Source organism: Pongo pygmaeus, chromosome 3 (genome assembly GCF_028885625.2).
Source record: "Pongo pygmaeus isolate AG05252 chromosome 3, NHGRI_mPonPyg2-v2.0_pri, whole genome shotgun sequence".
Taxonomy (NCBI): Eukaryota; Metazoa; Chordata; class Mammalia; order Primates; family Hominidae; genus Pongo; species Pongo pygmaeus.
The window spans coordinates 121,146,292-121,155,053 of record NC_072376.2 but is presented as its reverse complement, the minus strand read 5'-3'; positions in this window follow the sequence as shown (position 1 = coordinate 121,155,053).

Here is an 8,762-nt window from a genome sequence, read left to right as displayed (position 1 = left end):
CTTGGGTATGTCTTTATCAGCAGTGTGAAAATGGACTAATACACCATGTGATGTGTTGACTCCCCTTTTCCTTCCACCATGACTGTAAGCTTCCTGAGGCCCTCACCAGAAGCTGAGCAGATATTGGTGCCATGCTTATACAGCCTGCAGAAGCATGAGCCAAAATAAACCTCTTTTCTTCATAAGTTACCCAGTCTCAAGTATTCCTTTATAGTAACAGCAATGGACTGACACAGAAAATTGCTGTGAAGGAGAGGGGCATTGCTATAAAGTGAACTAAAAATGTGGAAGTGGCTTTGGAACTGGGTAACGAGCAGAGGCTGGAAGAGTTGGGAATCTCAGAAGAAGACAGGAAGACAAAGGAAAGTTTGGAACTTCTTAGAGTGGTTGTGACCACAAAATGCTGGTAACAATATGGACAGTAAAGTCTAGTCCTATGTGGTCTCAGAAGGAAAAGAAGAGTTTATTAGGAAGCGAAGTAAAGGTTTGTTATTCCCTAGCAAATAATTTGGCTGCATTGTGTCCATGTCTTAGGGCTTTGTGGAAGGTTGAACTTAAGAGTGATGACTTAGGAAATTTAGTGGAAGAAAATTCTAAGCACCGAAGCATTCAAGAAGCAGTGTGGCTGCTTCTAACACCCTGCAATCAGATACAGGAGCAAAGGAATGACTTAAATTGGAACTTTTAATTAAAAGGGAAGCGCAGTGTAAAAAATTGGAAAATTTGCAGCCTGGCCCTTTGGTAGAGAGAAAAGAGTATTTTCAGGAGCAGAACTGAAGCAGGCTGTAAAGTATCCATTTGCTAGAGAGATTTGCCTGACTAAAAGGGAGCCAGGTACTAATAGCCAAGGCAATGTGAAAAAGCCTTGGAGGCATTTCAGAAGCCTTCAGGACAGCTTCTCCTATCACAGACCCAGAGACCTAGGATGGAAGAATCGTTTCAGGGGCCAGGCTCAAGGCACTGCTACCATGCTCAGCCTCAGGACACTGCTCTCTGCATCCAGTTGCTCCAACTCCAGCTGTGGCTCAAAGGGCCCCAGATATAGCTCAGGCTGCCACTTCCAAAAGTGCAAGCCTCCATATGCCTTAGTGGTTTCTATGTAGTGTTAAGCCTGCAGGTGCACAGAATGCAAGAGTGAAGGAGGCTTGGCAGTGTCTGCCTAAATTTCAGAAGATGCATGGAAAAGCCTAGGTGCTGAGGCAAAACCCTGCTGAAGCCCCTACAGAGACGCTCTACCAGGGCAGTGCTAAGGGGAAATGTGGAGTTGGAGCCCCCAAATAGAGTCCCCACTGGGGCAGCCCCTAGTGGAGCTGTAGAAATGGGACCACTAGCTACAGATCCTAGAATGGCAGAGCCACCAGCAGCTTGTAACCTCAGCATGGAAAAGCCATGGGGGCAGAGCTGCCCAAGGCCTTGGGAACCTGTCCAGGACACTAATGTGCCCAGGATGTGGGACATGGACCCAAAGATTGTTTTGAAGCTTTATGATGTAATAACTGCCCTCTTGGGTATCAGACTTGTATAGGGCCCATTGCCTCTTTCTTTTGGCTAATTTCTCCCTTATGGAATGGGAATATTTACCTTATGCCTGCACCACCATTGTATCTTGGAAGTAAACAACTTGTTTTGATTTTACAGGCTCATAGTTGGAAAGAACATGCCTTGAATCTTAAATGAGACTTTGGACTTTTGAATTGATGCTGGAACAAGTTAAGATTTGGGGGGGACTATTGGGAGGGGATAATTGTATTTTGCAATGTGAGAAGAACATGATATTTGGGGCCCAGAGTCAGAATTACATGGTTTGGATGTTTGTCCCCTCTAAGTCTCATGTTAAAATATGATTTCCCCAGTGTTGGAGGTGGGGCTTAGTAGAAGGTGTTTGAGTCATGAGTGTGGATCCCTCATGAATGTTTCGGTGCCATCCTTGTGGTAATGGCTGAGTTCTTACTCTGTGAGGTCACAGGAAATCTGGTTGTTTAAAAGAGTCTGGGACCTCCCCCTTCTCTCTCTTGCTCTCTCTCTTTCTCTCACTGTGTGATGCTCTGGCTCCCCCTTCACCTTCTGCCATTATTGTAAGCTTCTTGAGGCTCTCACCAGAAGCAAAGGAAATGTTGGTGCCATGTTTGCTTGTACAGCCTGCAGAAATATGAGCCAAAATAAACCTTTTTGCTTGATAAATTACTCAATCCCAGGTATTCCTTTATAGTAACACAAATGGACTAATACATCAACTAACTTGCCCAAAGTTGCAGAACTAGGAAATGTTTGTACCTCTATAAAATCATGACAAGGAAGGCTTTTGGAATCCTAGCATTTTCAAGGTAAAATAAAATAATTTTAAAGACCATCTCCTTCAATTTCCTTGTTTGGAGAATGAGGAAACTAAACCTCGGGACCTAATATCACTCAGTCACTTAGTTCTTTATTGCAGAGCCAGAACCAGAACTCTGGTTTGTTTACTTTTAGTCCATTGCACCTTCTATAATTCTACAGATATTCCTTGATGAGACTGAACAGACAGACCTCAGCAAAGGGTAAGATCCGCTTTCTGAGTATTCTTATTTGTCGTGGATTTACCAATACTCTAAAGGTAGGTCTACAGCAAGCATCAGATAAATGTGTTAAAACCAGTCTTCTTCTTGAATTGGACCTCAAAAAGACACTCCCCAGCAGCCAGTTTCAATCTGGTCATGCAGACTAGTCCTACCTTCCACGTAGCCCCATCCCATTGCCTGAGATCTTTCTGCCTACCACTGCCTCTATCCCCTTCAGCTCCTCTGAGCAGGAGGTTCAAGGCAAAAAGGAGGGTGGGAGGAAAAGGTGAAGTATGTAAACAAGAAAGAAAACATTCCACCAAGGGAGAATGTGTGCAACTATCCCAAAGACAACTATCCCAAAGGATGTTAAAAATAGGTTTTGGGCAAGGATAACAATGTAAAAGTTAATTTGAGGCTTCTTTTGAGGCCTACTGAAAGGATTGCACTTATCTGGATGTTTATAGCCTGGCATGTTACTTTAAAAATGATCCTTATTACCTTATACTCACACATAATACCATATTCAATCCTTTATAATGTCAAATAAAAGGGAAATAATAACACCTTGTGTTTGTATATTGTTTTACAGCTTACTGAGCACTTTTACAACCACGATCTCACTTGATCTTCACAATAAGGTTGTGAAGTAGCTAAGGAAGGTTATTATTAATCCCATTTTACAGTTGAGGAAACTGAGGCTCAGAGAGATTAAATGAGTTGCTCAAGATCACTCAGCTAGATAATACGAGCCAAAAATAGAATCTGGCATTTGAGACAGAGTAGTGCTCTGCGAGGGACTATGGAAACTCCAAGTATGGCCAAAGAGAAAAGTTTTTCATTTTAAGGATTCAGGATTCAAACCAAGGTCTCAACAAGTTCAGGACTGAAACAGACTTTGAAGCCATGTTGACATGGAGCAGCAACATGTAGAGGGATCAGAAGGTGAAAATTCTTTGCAAATAGGGAACTGGCTGTACAGTTTCAAGACATGTAATTTTTATAACATCATTGCTAAAAAGGGGAAGGAGTATGTGCTAATAAAATGGAAGTCCAAGAAAGCCTTAGAAAGGTCACAGATAACCAAATAATGTGAAGTCTACTTTTGCCTACTCAGAAAAAAAAATAAAGAAAAAAATAGAAATGAGGAAAAATTAGTTCCTCATTCCTGGGACTCTGTCTACCAAAAATTACCAAGTATTTCTAATCTCCCCACAAGACATACACAAATAATTTCAGAACTAAGTGTGTGTGTGTGTGTGTGTGTGTGTGCATACACAATTATAGGCTAAGTTAATGGTGAATATTTACATAATTTGAGGAAATAAGAAGTTTTCTAAGCATGACACCAATGCAAAAATTGTAAAGAAAATATTTATAGATACAATTATACAAAATTTAAACACTTTTTTCTTAAATCAAAATAAAATACTATAAAATTTCAAAAGAAAATGCCATAAAAGTTAAAAGAAAAAATTGTACAAATATTTGGAAAACATGTCTCACGAGCGGTTAATGTCTTCATTTTTAACATCTCTAATGAACTAATGATGATGATTATGATGACAATAAAATCAACTTTCCATTTTAAAAAACACAGGTTTGGTGAATTAACACAGGAACAGAAAACCAAATGCTGCATGTTCTCAATTGTAAGTGGGAGCTAAGCATTGGGTACAAATGGACGTAAAGATGGGAAAAATAGAAACTAGTGACTGCAAGAAGCAGGAGAGAGGGAGAGGGACAAGGGCTGAAAAACTACCCATTGGGTACTATGCTCACTACCTGGGTGACAAGATCATTTGCATCCCAAACCTCAGCATCATGCAATATACCCATGTAACAAACCTGTACATGTACCCCCTGCATTGAAAGTAAAAGTTGAAATTATAAAAAATAAAATAAAAATGAAAATAAAAAACATAGGCTTGGAATATGAACAAGAAATTCCAGTTTTAAGAAATTCCAGTTTTAAGAAATACATAGCCAGTATGCATATGGCAATCTGTACCACCCTTATTTATAATCGTATCAACCCACACTAAAATTTATTTTGTTAATGTGGCAAAATTTTATAATGAATGTATTTAAAAGGTTATAAAACCTTATGTTCAGTATTATTCTTTTTTAAAAAAAACACACACATCTAAGTTCTGAAAGAACAGTGTCACTGAAACATAAACAGTGGTTATCTCTAGGCAGAAGGATTATGAATACTTTTTTCTTATTTAGTTTTAAAAATCATGAACATGAATTACTTTTGTAATAAAGAAACCAATTGGCCATTATACGTGTAATCAGGGCCTAAATTCCTATTACACAATGGTTTCTATTTAGAAATCACATTTGACTTACAGTATTTGGATTTTCAAACTCCATGTCAAGAACACAATCTGCTATAAACGGGAAAGCTTTGTGCACTCCATTTGAATACATAATTTGAGTTGGCTTGTTCCCTACCTGGTGTTCCTGCCCTTCAGGGTAATTCACATAGTTACCTCCTGGCTTCCTAGATGTAATTACTCTACTAGGAAAAGAAGTATCTAGATTACTATATAAACAAACAGCATAATCATAAATGGTATCTTCTGGAATTTGGGTTGTTGCTGATTTTTCTTTCATAGCAAAATTAGATTTAAGTAAATTTTGCCTATGCTACATCAGAAGCTTAACACTTTCAAATAAATCAACCATAGGGGCCAGATATAAACTCTAACTCAATTGATTTCTTCCCCCAGTACAGACCCTTCTTTCTTTAATAATCTCGCCCTAGCATCCCTACGTATTCAGACCCACTAACAAACACAATCTGCCACACACACCATTTTTTAACCAGATGAGGACAAAGAATGAGAAAACATTTCCACAGTCAGCCATGGGACAACACCAGAATGCAAATAAAAGGTAGTTTGACAAAATTTCACTTTTTGCCTCTAAACATTCCAAAAAGTTAGATTATACTCATTGGAGAAGAGGGATGATCTAATACTTTAAGAGACTTTGAAATCCTGAGAATGTTTTTGTTTCTGTGGCCTTTTATGGAAGGAAACTTTGCAGAGGCACTTCATCTTTGTGAAAGTCAAGGTAGCAGATGGGTTTTATATGCCCAACCTGTTATGGCTCTCCTACCACAAAAGTAAAGACCAAAAAAATCCATAAGAAGGCATCATTAGCATCTATGCTGTGTACCGTGAGCACATGGTTGAAGTGGAAATGGTTGGCTCTGCTCCTGGTGAACCATATACATGATAGACTATTTTGTATCTTGGAGCCACTGATCACTGCCACTTGTCACCCCCTGAATCTCCTGACTACCATTGCCCCATAAATAGGAAAAAGCCTTTCTTTTTTTTTTAATTTTAATTTTAATTTTTTAAAATTTATTTTTATTTATTTATTTTTTATGAGATGGAGTCTCGCTCTGTCTCCCAGGCTGGAGTGCAGTGGTGCGATCTCGGCTCACTGCAAGCTCCACCTCCCGGGTTCACGCCATTCTCCTGCCTCAGCCTCCCGAGTAACTGGGACTACAGGCGCCCACCACCACACCCAGCTAATTTTTTGTTGTGTTTTTAGTAGAGATGGGGTTTCATCGTGTTAGCCAGGATGGTCTCGATCTCCTGACCTCGTGATCCGCCCACCTAGGCCTCCAAAAGTGCTGGGATTACAGGAAGAAGCCTTTCGTAGGTGAAAATGGCTTCTGTTGTTCTCCACCTCTCGATATTCCAAGGGACCATGTGTGTGTGCACTGACTCACGCATGTGTGGCTGTGAAGGTCTCATCTGGAACCCAAATTGAAATGTTTGCTTGAATCTGGCAGAATCTGGCCGGTAACAGTGGAAGATATTTCATCATCATAACGATGATGCCACATCACACTTTTCATCTTCAAAGTACTTTACAAACAGTAATTAATTCTTATAATACTCATGAGGTAAGTAAGTAAACACCATTATCCCCATTTTACAGATAGAGAAACTAAGGTGAAGAAGCCAAGCAAATGGTCCAAAACCGAAAGGAGACAGTCCAAGAGCAGGGATCAGAGGGAAGAAGCTCCTGGTATCTGCTAATCCCCTCCGGCTTGCACCATCCCAAACCTGCGTCAGGGGAAAGTGGCCACAGAGCTGAAGATACCCAGAGGCTGAGGGAGGGCAGGATCTCCCAACAGGCCTGGCTCTGGCCTCACTGCCCTGGGAAATGAATGCTGCTATTCATATTGTGTGGGCAGTTTGTGGGCATTCACTTCAAGATCGCTTGCAAAATCACAACAACAAAAAAGCCCATTGAGGCCCCTTTCTCCTTGGACCACGTATTTCCTGAGTTTTTCCTTGAAATCAGGGGATGCATAGTACATATACGCCCTCAGGAAGCAGGCGCATTCAGCCCACCCTACAATTCTTGGGAGGCTACATTCAGCAATGTGACCACAGACCCGGCTGTGCGGCAGGAACCTTCTCCTACAGGTTCCTGGCCCAGCTCCTTCACAAGACATTTAATAGCCATCTGGCTGGCTCCACACTGGAACACTTATCTAGTTGCCTTCTCACTGTGGGCCTCCCAACTCCCCGTGTCCAAGACGGACACATCTCAAGTAGCCGGCAATTAGATTGAAACCTTATATTACTGCTGGCGGAGGCGGCCTAGGAGAAAACGTGAATTGAAATGAAATGAACATGGCTTATCGAGTCTCCCCTAGTCTCAGGGGAGTCGCTGACCAAACCGCTACCCCACTACAGACCTGAATGTTACCCAGACCACCCTGCTAGACAGCAATCGTAAGAGGCCCCAAGAACTTATCAAACACTCCTTTTGATTTTCTCCCACCTGCCAAAAAAATGCTCCTACCTGTTCACTATCCTGCATCTCTCTTTCCACATCTCACATTTCCCTCAACAGCCCACAGGTTGCCCTGACCACCCACTTCACATTTGGGGCAAATCTGGAAGCTGCTGCATTAAGCATTATGTAGATCATGTTGGTGTCATGACTTGGCTCCTAATGAAAGCTAATAGGCTTTGAAGCTCTGAACCACACACAACAAATAGCTGCACCATTCAGTTCCATTCTCCTGCCTTGGCTGACATTGTGCTGCCTTTGGCAGCATGTGGCCTGCAGAACTAGAGAGAAAGGGGAACTTTCCCTCTGCTGCCCCTCCTGACTTTCCCAGGAGATCGGACTCAGGGAAATTTGGAAGGTCTCAGAAACGTTTTGGCTCAAAAAACATAGTAACGGCACCCAGGAAAACACTGGATGGAAACTGTCAGCATCAGCCACAACCCAGGGGCATCTGCCCGGGAGAGGCCCTTGTCTCGCACCTCCTGAGGCACCTTCCTGGCTGTGGCTTGGGATGACAGCCTCTCTGCCCCACCCACCTCATTCACATCTAACCTGCTGCAGAGACAGTTAGGTTTACTAGAGCACCAGTTTATATAGTTTATACATGGCCTTCCAGTGAAGATGAAATACCTCCAGGCACAGCCTTGCTGAATGAAGGAGCCCTCCGAATTGAATAAGGCACATATCTTGAATACATAGACGATATTAATCAAATAAGACAATGCCACTGTCAGAGGTGGCCTTCTCCATTCCACATAATTGCAGAGACTAAACAATTCTGATAATCATCAAGGAAGACTGGATGACAGGGTTACAATCATCTCTGGATCCCCTGGTTCATGGGCAGGCAAAATCCCCTCCTCTAACCAAAGAGCCAGCTAAGGCCACAAGAAGAATTCTTCTCTGTCCGCCTGAGTGAACTCCACTTCCCTTCCCACATGGAGGTCCCCAGCAGCCCCATAGCTGGGCGCGTTCCAGACTCAGGCATTACACACGTTTGTTCCCTCCATCGTGACACACTCCAGGTGAATGCTGGGGAGAAGGGTAGAGCACAGAGGCATAACTTCTCACCACATAAAAGAGCCAGACTCCGGCTGGCTGCCAGAGTGCCGGCCGCACAGTGACAAAGCGCGTTACACCTTCCAGATTTGGAAGTTCATAAATAGATCCACAGTGTTGATACTTCAGGGGGATGGTGGGTGGGAGTTGAATTTCTGTCTCTCCAACTCTGTAATTAATTTATCCAGCAACGAGGCTATAATGATGCCAGGAAGAGAGAAAGAACCCCTCGGGGGGCTGTCTGTGGCTTTTCCTCACAATGACTGGGTACTCTTGGGTTGAAGCTGCAGCCTAGATGTGAATGAATTGAAAGCTGTGTGTGTGTATGGTCTA